General features: G+C 33.3%; 1 protein-coding gene across 1 annotated transcript in view; it reads left to right on the top strand.

Moving 5' to 3' along the window:
* The window catches only part of LOC109841908 (ribose-phosphate pyrophosphokinase 1-like), a 32,165-nt gene that overhangs the window by 4,255 nt on the left and 18,161 nt on the right, over nucleotides 1-9,749 (top strand).

Raw genomic sequence — 9,749 nt, forward strand, 5'->3', positions numbered from 1 at the left:
GGGGATTGCCAGCCGCAGTGATGCGACATAAACATATAGCAAAAATTACAAGTGCACAATTAATCAAGTTATAGTATAAAAAGTTATCGATCCCACGAGGAAGGTGTTTGTACGAAATTATTAGAATCGGTTCGTATGTTGTGTGCTTGACAAATAGGAGTGATGATAGATGTGATTGTGGAGAGATGGAGAGAATAAGAATGATTATGTGTAAAAAATAATATTGAGAGTGATAGATAAAAAATAAATGAAATCACAAGGAAAGAAAGGAAAATGAAGGAAATAAAAATCAAGAAAATAAAAGAAAAAGAAAAATAAAGAAAGAAGAATGAGGGTTCAATTAAAGATATGAGGAATTTAGAATTAAACCCACCTCAAAAGAAAAGGCAATTCCCTAGAGGGTTCTAGCCTCAAGGCGAATCAAAGAATAAGAAAATAAAAAAAAATAAAAACTAATCCCAAGAGGGTTCTAGTCTCAAGGTGAATAGTATAAGAAAATAAAATATAACTACAAAATAAATTACAAAAACTAAACTATAAAATAAATTACAAGAATTAAATACGAAAAAATAAATCTACTCTATAAGCATAAAATAAATCTACTCTATAATAGCATGAATTAAATCTAAGGCAAGAGGATTCTAGCCTCTTGACTATTTAAGCAAGAAAATAAAAAGATAAAAATATTAACAAAGAGGAAATTTACCACCCAAGAGGGTTCTAGCCTTAAGATGAAAGCAAACCTCACTCTTGATCTTCATCTTCATCCCATCTTCATCTTCATCATCAAACAAAGAGAAGAAAAGAAAATTATGAAGAGGTAAAAAATTCTTTTATTGATTGTAACAAAAAGTTACAAAATTCGAAGGTATTCTCAATTAAAGAGTAACCCTCCTCTCCAAATGGAGTTATAAAATTTTTCATACCCTCAACCCCTCACTCTCTACCCTTGTTTATAGTAAACATCAATGAATGTGAGCCCTTGGATTGAAATCTTATCCAAAACCATCAAAAATCAGCCCTTAATTCGTAACAGAATTATCAGTATCGATGCTGGTATTGATGCTAGCATCGATGTCTTATCAAAATTCTACCTTCACGGATGGCTTCGTCTTGTCGAGATAGAAGATTTTCATATATTATATATTAAATTCCGCCTTCCGGATTAAGAGATATTATCGTTTCTTTACGGCCAACTATCTTGAATACATTTTTTTCATATTTGATTTTTTTTTCTTCGGCTTCTACATGCTACTCGGCTTGATTCTGGGCTTGGGATTTTTTGGCTCTTGCTTGTGTTCTTTATTTAATTCATGGGTTTTTTATTGAGAGAAGAGATCTTGGGTTTTATTCTTGATTAACCTACAATTAAAGTTAAAAACAATTATTAGTGGTATATTAATTCATTAAAAATAGATAATGAGGATATAAAATTATAATAAAATATGATTATTAAATATCCCCACACCTAAACTTTTGCTAGTCCTCTAGCAAAGAAAGAAAAAGCACCTAAACTTTTGCTAGTCCTCTAGCAAAGAAAGAAAAAGAAAATTCTAACTCACTTTCGCAGGAATCACGGTTGTATTTAGTGCATACAACAAGCCTTTAAACCCCTAGGTTACCTTAGAGGACGAGTTGTAGTCTCATGAGGGTTTGTAGTGAATATACCCATAAAATTCGGTCAACTTGCCAATTTAAAGATGTCAGTAAATAACTAAAATTACTTGATAAATTTAGACAATCTAATTGAAGCTAGTTATTACTCAAGAAAATGTTTTTATATATAACACCGAAGTGAATTTCCTAGAAAATCTTCTCATTATTGTAATACAAAACCAAGCCAAACTTAGAAATTTAATTTAAAAGTTTTAAAAAGAACATGCTAATTCTTTTTTTAAAATAATATTCAAGTTGCTTGATCAGAAATATTTTTCAATGCCATATATACTATATATATAACATTTGTTAGTATTTTATTATTACTATTATTAATTTTTTTAACTCTTTCTTCCTTGGTGATTTTTTCTACTTTAATGGGCATTCTAAGTGACTATTTAACGAGTTTTGGATCAATGGATCCTAACCCAATTGGGCTTAGGTCATTAAATATAGAAATACTCATTGGGCTTAATTACTCGGTCAGCTTAGGCTATATAAGATAGAAGCACCTTAAATTCAAGAATTTTTTTTGTGCCCATTTTTCGCACTCTTCTTTTGCAATGTTAGTTTTTTTATATTTGTATATATATTCTAAAAAATATGTAAATCAAGATACTTTGAAAAATTATTTTCAACTCTAAGCTAAGCATGCAGAAATTCCATTATTTTAAATAAAAGTCTAAGTTAAGGCTTAAGTAAAGTATACTACTTTAAAAATTATTTCTTAAAAAATTTATTTAGAGTTATCATAAAAGGTGAACTTAAAGTAAATAATAACATAGGGATTAGAAAATTTAAAATTTATCAAATAAATCAATTATTACTTAACTCTATCAATTTGGCAAGCAACAATAATTTAAAAAAAAATTTAAAAATATCAAAAATGCAACTAAAATGTAAAATAAAGAGGAAAAAAATAACTAATTCTCACCCCCACGCCTAAATTCTGTATTGTCATCAATGCAAACTCTATGATACACAAAGTAAAACAGATAAGAAGTGAAACACTTATATTTGGTCGGCTGATAAAAATCTGCAATTACCTTTGGTCTGAGGAGGATGAAATCAAAATTTTATTCTTCTTCTTTTTTTTTGAATTTTTTTCTTTTCTTTTCTCTCTTTTCTTTTTTTTCTCTTTTTTCTCTTTTTTTCAACTGAACAAGAAACTCTCAAACGAGAGAAGAATAAATTCTTTTTATTATTCTGAAATAAACAAAACAAACAATGTAGAATAAAGTGTTCAACATGAAGAACTTGTATTCTACATTGAATCCTACCTTATTGTTAAAAATTCTTCCCCGAATTTTAAATAAATTTAGAATGATATAATCAACAATGTGCTAAAATTCCAAGCACTCCGGAGTGTTCAATGATTCTTGAAACAATGTAAGGTAGATATTATTGGTGTTATGCATTTTGAATTTCTTAATGAACTTAGACTCTTGAATTTCTTAATGAACTTAGACTCTTGATTTGTGAAGTTTTGTATTCTAGCAACCAATTCTTCTTTAATTGAATTTCTTAATGAACTTAGACTCTTGATTTGTGAAGTTTTGTATTCTAGCAACCAATTCTTCTTTAACAACTTCCTCAACCTTTGATTTGTGAAGTTTTGTATTCTAGCAACCAATTCTTCTTTAACAACTTCCTCAACCTCAAGATTCAAAGTTGAGGTATAAAAATTTGGTTGTTTATTTTCCAAAAATCTAAGCTCGTCAAGAAAGAGTTCTTCACAATTCAATTCAAAACAGCAAATGTTTAACACAGTTTCATTATTCTCAAGTACCTGATCTGCTTTTTCTAAAAACTCCAAATCCTCACCAAAAATTTCTTCAAAACTCAAATATGACTCTTCTTCTTCTTCTTCTTCTTCTGATCTTTCCTGAATGTAATTTATTTCTAGAGGCTGATTATTTGATTGGTCCCCTGGATTGAAAATGTTAAGATAAGCAGTCAAATTCCCAAAGAACAGCTTCATTTGACTAGTTCTATAGTTAATGAGAGCATTAGAAGTGGCTAAGAATGGTCGTCCTAAGATGACATGTGTCTGTCCTTTGAGATTGGAAACGGGCTGTGTTTCCAATACTACAAAATCTACTGGAAAAATAAAATCGCTAACCTTAATCAGAACATTCTCTAACTCACCCATAGGGACCTTGACAGATCTATCAGCTAATTATAAGGTGCATCGGGTTAGTTTTAGTACACCTAGACCTAATTACTGGTAGACTGAATATGGAAGCAAATTGACACTGGATCCTAAGTCTAAAAACGCCTTATCAATGTGAGTATTACCAATGACACATGAAATGATGGGGGAACCTGGATCTTTACGTTTTAAATGTATGGGATTTTAGAGCATATCACTGATATTGGCGGCCAAAAAGACTTTCTTTGAAACATTTATTCTCCTCTTCTTAGTGCATAATTTTTTTAAAATTTAGCATAAGATGATATTTGTTCAATTACATCTAAGAGAGGAATGTTGACCTTAACCTTCTTGAATATTTCTAGGATCTTCTCCTCTTGAGGGGAGTGTTTCCTAGGCCTGAGTCTATCTGGAAAGGGATCTAGGATCTTCTCCTCTTGAGGGGAGTGTTTCCTAGGCCTGAGTCTATCTGGAAAGGGAGCAACTGGTCTAAACCTATCAAAATCTTGAGGGGAGTGTTTCCTAGGCCTGAGTCTATCTGGAAAGGGAGCAACTGGTCTAAACCTATCAAAAACAGGCTTAGGTTCGGGTTTAGGTTCTTGGTCATTTGAGAAGGGTGATTACTGAATAAATTCATCAAAAGGAGTAGGAGAAGGAATTTATACTGAATCAAGAGTTTGACTTGGAGGAGTTCTCACTTGATTATCGACATGTCTACCAGACCGAAGTGAATGGATTTCATTCACTTGAGCTTCATAGAATGAACTGCATCCTGTGTCCTTAGGTTTGACCACGGGTTGACTCGAAAAATTTTCTCTCTCTCTTTCACTCACGGCACTAGCTAGGTGACCAAGTTGGGATTCTAATCTAGCTATGGCTTGAGTGTTGGAATTGAGTATTTGTCCGGTTGATTGCATAAAGGAATTCAGAGTGTTGGATGTTTGAGTCAACATATTCGTGGTTTGTGTAGATGCCTTAATTATAGTTTTCAAACCCTTTTCCAAGACATTGAGACGTTTATCATGTACTGAATTTGGAGGAGTGTGATTTACAGCTTGATGATGAGGAGATTGATTTGGATACGACATATTTGGTTGTTGAAAATTGGGTTGAGAATTGAAAGGAATTGTGTTCCCCCTAGGAAAGTGTTAGTTTGAAGTGGGATTGAAATTTTGATTCCCTTGGAGACTTCATTGATTCCATGCGAAATTAGGATGATTTCTCTAACTTAGATTGGAGGTTGGAGAAAATGGATCATTCATTGGATGTTAGAATGCAGCGTTCATCTGTTCTAATGAATGGGTATTTCTTAGGAGAGGGCATTCCTCTGAAACATGGGCAGGAGATTGATAGTTATGACAACCTGGGGTAGAAACTTGATTAATTTGGGCTGGAGCTAGTTCCTTAATTTCTATGGCTTCTAACCTTCGCAGAATTATCGCCATCTTTACTTTGGAGGCAATGTTCGACTCTAAAGAAAGACCACTAGACTTAGGTTGGGAAACTGACGAAACCTTATCATCACAATGTTCCCACTGCATGGTTTTTTCAGACAGACTCTCTAAAAACTCCCAAGCTTCATCAGCATTTTTCTTCATGAATTCCTCTTGGCACATCGATTCTAAGGAAGTCTTTGAAGAATAATCCAATCCTTCGTAGATGATTTAGCATAATCGTCATTTTTCTAGACCGTGATGAGGACATTGGACGAGAAGATCTTTAAACCTATCAAAATACTTCCAGAATGGCTCCCCTGTGACAATTTTAAAATTTTGATTGCTATTTCTAAGCTTAACCATTTTATGAATTGGGAAAATTTTCTTGAGAAAAACGGTGATAAATTCCTCCCAAGTTATGATGGAATTTATGAGTAAGCTGTATAGCCATTTTTTTGCTTTGTCTTTGAGGGTAAAAGGAATAAATCTGAGTTTGACTGCATCTTCAGTTAATTCTCTCATTTTAATCATCATACATACTTCCTCAAATTCTGAGATAAAAATATATACATCTTCAGTTTCATTCCCTAGAAATTTTGATCATACATACTTCCTCAAATTCTGAGATAAAAATATATACATCTTCAGTTTCATTCCCTAGAAATTTTGGAAGCATGTTGATATAGTACGGTCGAAGCTCAAAGTTAGTTCTATTTGCCTCGGGGAGCCTAATGCAAGAGGGAATTGTATTCCTAGTGGGATAGCACATATCTTGAAGAACGGGTGGATTAGGATACGCTATTTCTATGATTGGTTCCATATCTTGAAGAACGGGTGGATTAGGATACGCTATTTCTATGATTGGTTCAAAGCGAATTAATCGATGTGTATTATCCCTAATCCATAGGATACGCTATTTCTATGATTGGTTCAAAGCGAATTAATCGATGTGTATTATCCCTAATCCACGTTCACATACATCAAAACAAATTCTTTTTATAATTTTTTTAAGGGAAAAAATTAGTTGTTTTAGATTATGAGAAGAAGAAGAAAAAAATAAAGGAAAATCCTAACTAAAACAAATAAAAAACAATCACTTTTAAATCACTTTTCAATCACACTTTTAGATTAAAGTTTTACTCGGGTAGTTAGCCAGGTAAGGATAGTACTAGAGGGTGACCAGAGATCAATTAAGTACCTCGTTCCTTGTGGAGCGCTTTACGCAACCCTTAAACATTGCCTTAGACACCAACTAATCCAAGTAAACTTGAACCAGTTTAGTTAGGGATTTTTATTCCTTATTGAGCTTGAGTCCTTAGTAGCCAACGTCTAATGAGTTTTAAGAAGGCTTAGGTTTGTGTAGTGAGGAATTAATGATTTGTGGGCTAAGAAAAAGGTGATGAAATCCCTCACCTTATCTTGATTATGGGGTTTTTTCCTTAAAAATATTTTTAAGTATGTGCCAAATCAAGATGCTCAAATCACTTTGGTGAATTCCTACTAACTATATGCAAAATATTTTTAAGTATGTGCCAAATCAAGATGCTCAAATCACTTTGGTGAATTCCTACTAACTATATGCAATGCAACCCTATGAACTCAAATCACTTTGGTGAATTCCTACTAACTATATGCAATGCAACCCTATGAATTAAAAGCGACTAAAAGGATGGTAAAAAGAATTTTTTTTTATTAGGGTTAACAATCAAACAACTATGAGAATGGGGAATATTATTTGAATTTATTATTTTTTTAGTAAATGTCCAAGTGGAGGGTGGATTTTATTAGGGTTGACAAAAATAAAATCTTTTTTTTAGTCCTAATCGTCTCTAATTATGAAGAAGTAGCTAAAGGGTGGAATTGAAAATTCTAGAAAGAAGAGTTATCCAAAAGCAATTCTTCAAGTTCTTGATCTCTAATCCAAGATTTTTAAGCTCCAAGCAGTTCCTTCACAAGAAAACACACAAGTTAAAGAACCAAAATAATAAAATCCTACTTAGCACATTCCCCGGAAACGACGCCAAAAACTTGATACGACATAAACATATACCAAAAATTATAAGTGCACAATTAATCAAGTTATAATATAAAAAATTATCGATCCCACGAGGAAGGTGTTTGTAGCAAATTATTAGAATCGGTTCGTATGTTGTGTGCGTGACAAATAGGAGTGATGATAGATGTGATTTTGGAGGGATGAAGAGAATGAGAATGATTGTGTGTAAAAAAATTATATTGAGAGTAATAGATAAAGAATAAATAAAATCACAAGGAAAGAAAAGAAAATGAAGGAAATAAAAATCAAGAAAATAAAAGAAAATAAAAAATAAAGAAAGAAAAGAACGATGGTTCAATTAAAGATATGAGGAATCTAGAATTAAACCCACCTCAAAAGAAAAGGCAATTCCCTAGAGGGTTCTAGCCTCAAGGCGCATCAAAGAATATGAAAATAAAGGAAAATAAAAACTAATCCCAAGAGGGCTCTAGCCTCAAAGTGAATAGTGCAAGAAAATAAAATATAACTATAAAATAAATTACAAAAACTAAACTACAAAATAAATTATAAGAATTAAATGTAAAAAAATAAATCTACTCTATAAGCATAAAATAAATCTACTCTATAAGAGCATGAAATAAATCTAAGGCAAGAGGGTTCTAGCCTCTTGGCTATTTAAGCGAGAAAATAAAAAGATAAAAATATTAACAAAGAGGAAATTTACCACCCAAGAGGGTTCTAGCCTCAAGATGAAAGCAAACCTCACTCTTGATCTTCATCTTCATCTTCATAATCAAACAAAAAGAAGATAAGAAAAATATGAAGAGGTGAAAAAATTCTTTTATTGTTGTAACGAAAAGTTACAAAATTCGAAGGTCTTCTCAATTAAAGAGTAACTCTCCTCTCCAAATGGAGTTACAAAATTTTTCACACCCTCAACCCCTCACTCTCTACCCCTACTTATAGTAAACATCAATGAATGTGAGCCATTGGATTGAAATCTTATCCAAAACCATCAAAAATCAGCCCTTAATTCGTAACAGAATTGTCAGTATCGATGCTGGCATCGATCCCGGCATCGATACTAACATCGATGTCCTATAAAAATTCTGCCTTCACGGATGGCTTCGTCTCGTCGAGATAGGTGATTTTCATATATTATATGTTAAATTCCGTCTTCCAGATTGAGAGATATTATCGTTTCTTTGCGGCCAACCATCTTGAATGCATTTTTTCATATTTAATTTTTTTTTCTCCGGCTTCTACAGGCTACTCGGCTTGATTCTGGGCTTAGGTTTTTTGGTTCTTGCTTGTGTTCTTTATTTAATTCATGGATTTTTATTGAGAGATGAGATCTTGGATTTTATTCTTGATTAACCTGCAAATAAAGATAAAAAATTATTAGTGGTATATTAATTCATTAAAAATAGATAATGAGAGTATAAAATTATAATAAAATGTGATTATCAGGCACATTCCGCTAGAGGGTTCATTTGACAGGTTTTAGATAGGTCAAATCCCCAACATACATGACATAAGGGATTGTTTACACTGCAATCTTCCGAATGTAGATTGGACACTAAGGTTTTATAAGATAAACTCATCGTGGTTAGGTGAGAGCATGGGGGTCTGCGCCTTATATAGGTGTGGCCAAAACTCCACAGGACTTCAACTCCCGTGTAGTTGTAGTGAACAATTTTCCAAAGAGTTGGCTCACTGGAAATTCGCCTGTAACTTCACGGGACTTATAGTCCCATGGTGTTTTGGAAAGTATAACAGACTTCACGGGACTTCAAGTCCCGTGAAGTTTAGTAGGTTGGTTAAATACCTGCTAAACCTCACGGGACTTGAAGTCCCGTGAAGTTTATGAAGTTTTTTATAAAAAACGATCTGGTTTCAGCGCTGAGGCTGAAACCAGGTCGATTTTTGAAAATAAATGTGAAATGAGTTGGTTTTTGGGATTAAATGTCCAAATAGGACCCTTTTGAAAATTTGTCCTAAATTTTAGGTAGGGCATCATTTCAAAGACATGCTTACTTTATTTAGAAAATGTAATGTTTTATTCACGTGCACCAAACTATTAAATCAGAACACAATCCTAAATCCGACAATAATGAAATCAATAAAGTAGCAACAAAAATTACCAAATTAAGCGAAGTTATCAAAAATCTTACGGTGACAACTGCGGTGATGACGAGGACGAAGAGGGCACCGACAAAACCCTAGCCGATCTCTCGATCGGGATCGACCCGGCCGATCTCAGCCTTTGGAATCCATACCTGAGAATCTAGACCTTCGGATCCTTCATCGTTCCAATCATCGACATCGTCGTCACAGCTATCGTCACCACCGCTATCTAGGGTTTAAGCGAGAGCGATGCAATCCGAGATCGACGTCGAACTAGGGTTTAGGCAAAGTTAAACTAGGCTTTTGGAGACAGAGAGAGGAGAGAATGAGGGGGAGGGGAGAGAGAGAGAGAGAGAGACAGAGAGAGAAAGAGAGGAGATAG

Source organism: Asparagus officinalis, chromosome 5 (assembly GCF_001876935.1).
Source record: "Asparagus officinalis chromosome 5, Aspof.V1, whole genome shotgun sequence".
Classification (NCBI taxonomy): Eukaryota; Viridiplantae; Streptophyta; class Magnoliopsida; order Asparagales; family Asparagaceae; genus Asparagus; species Asparagus officinalis.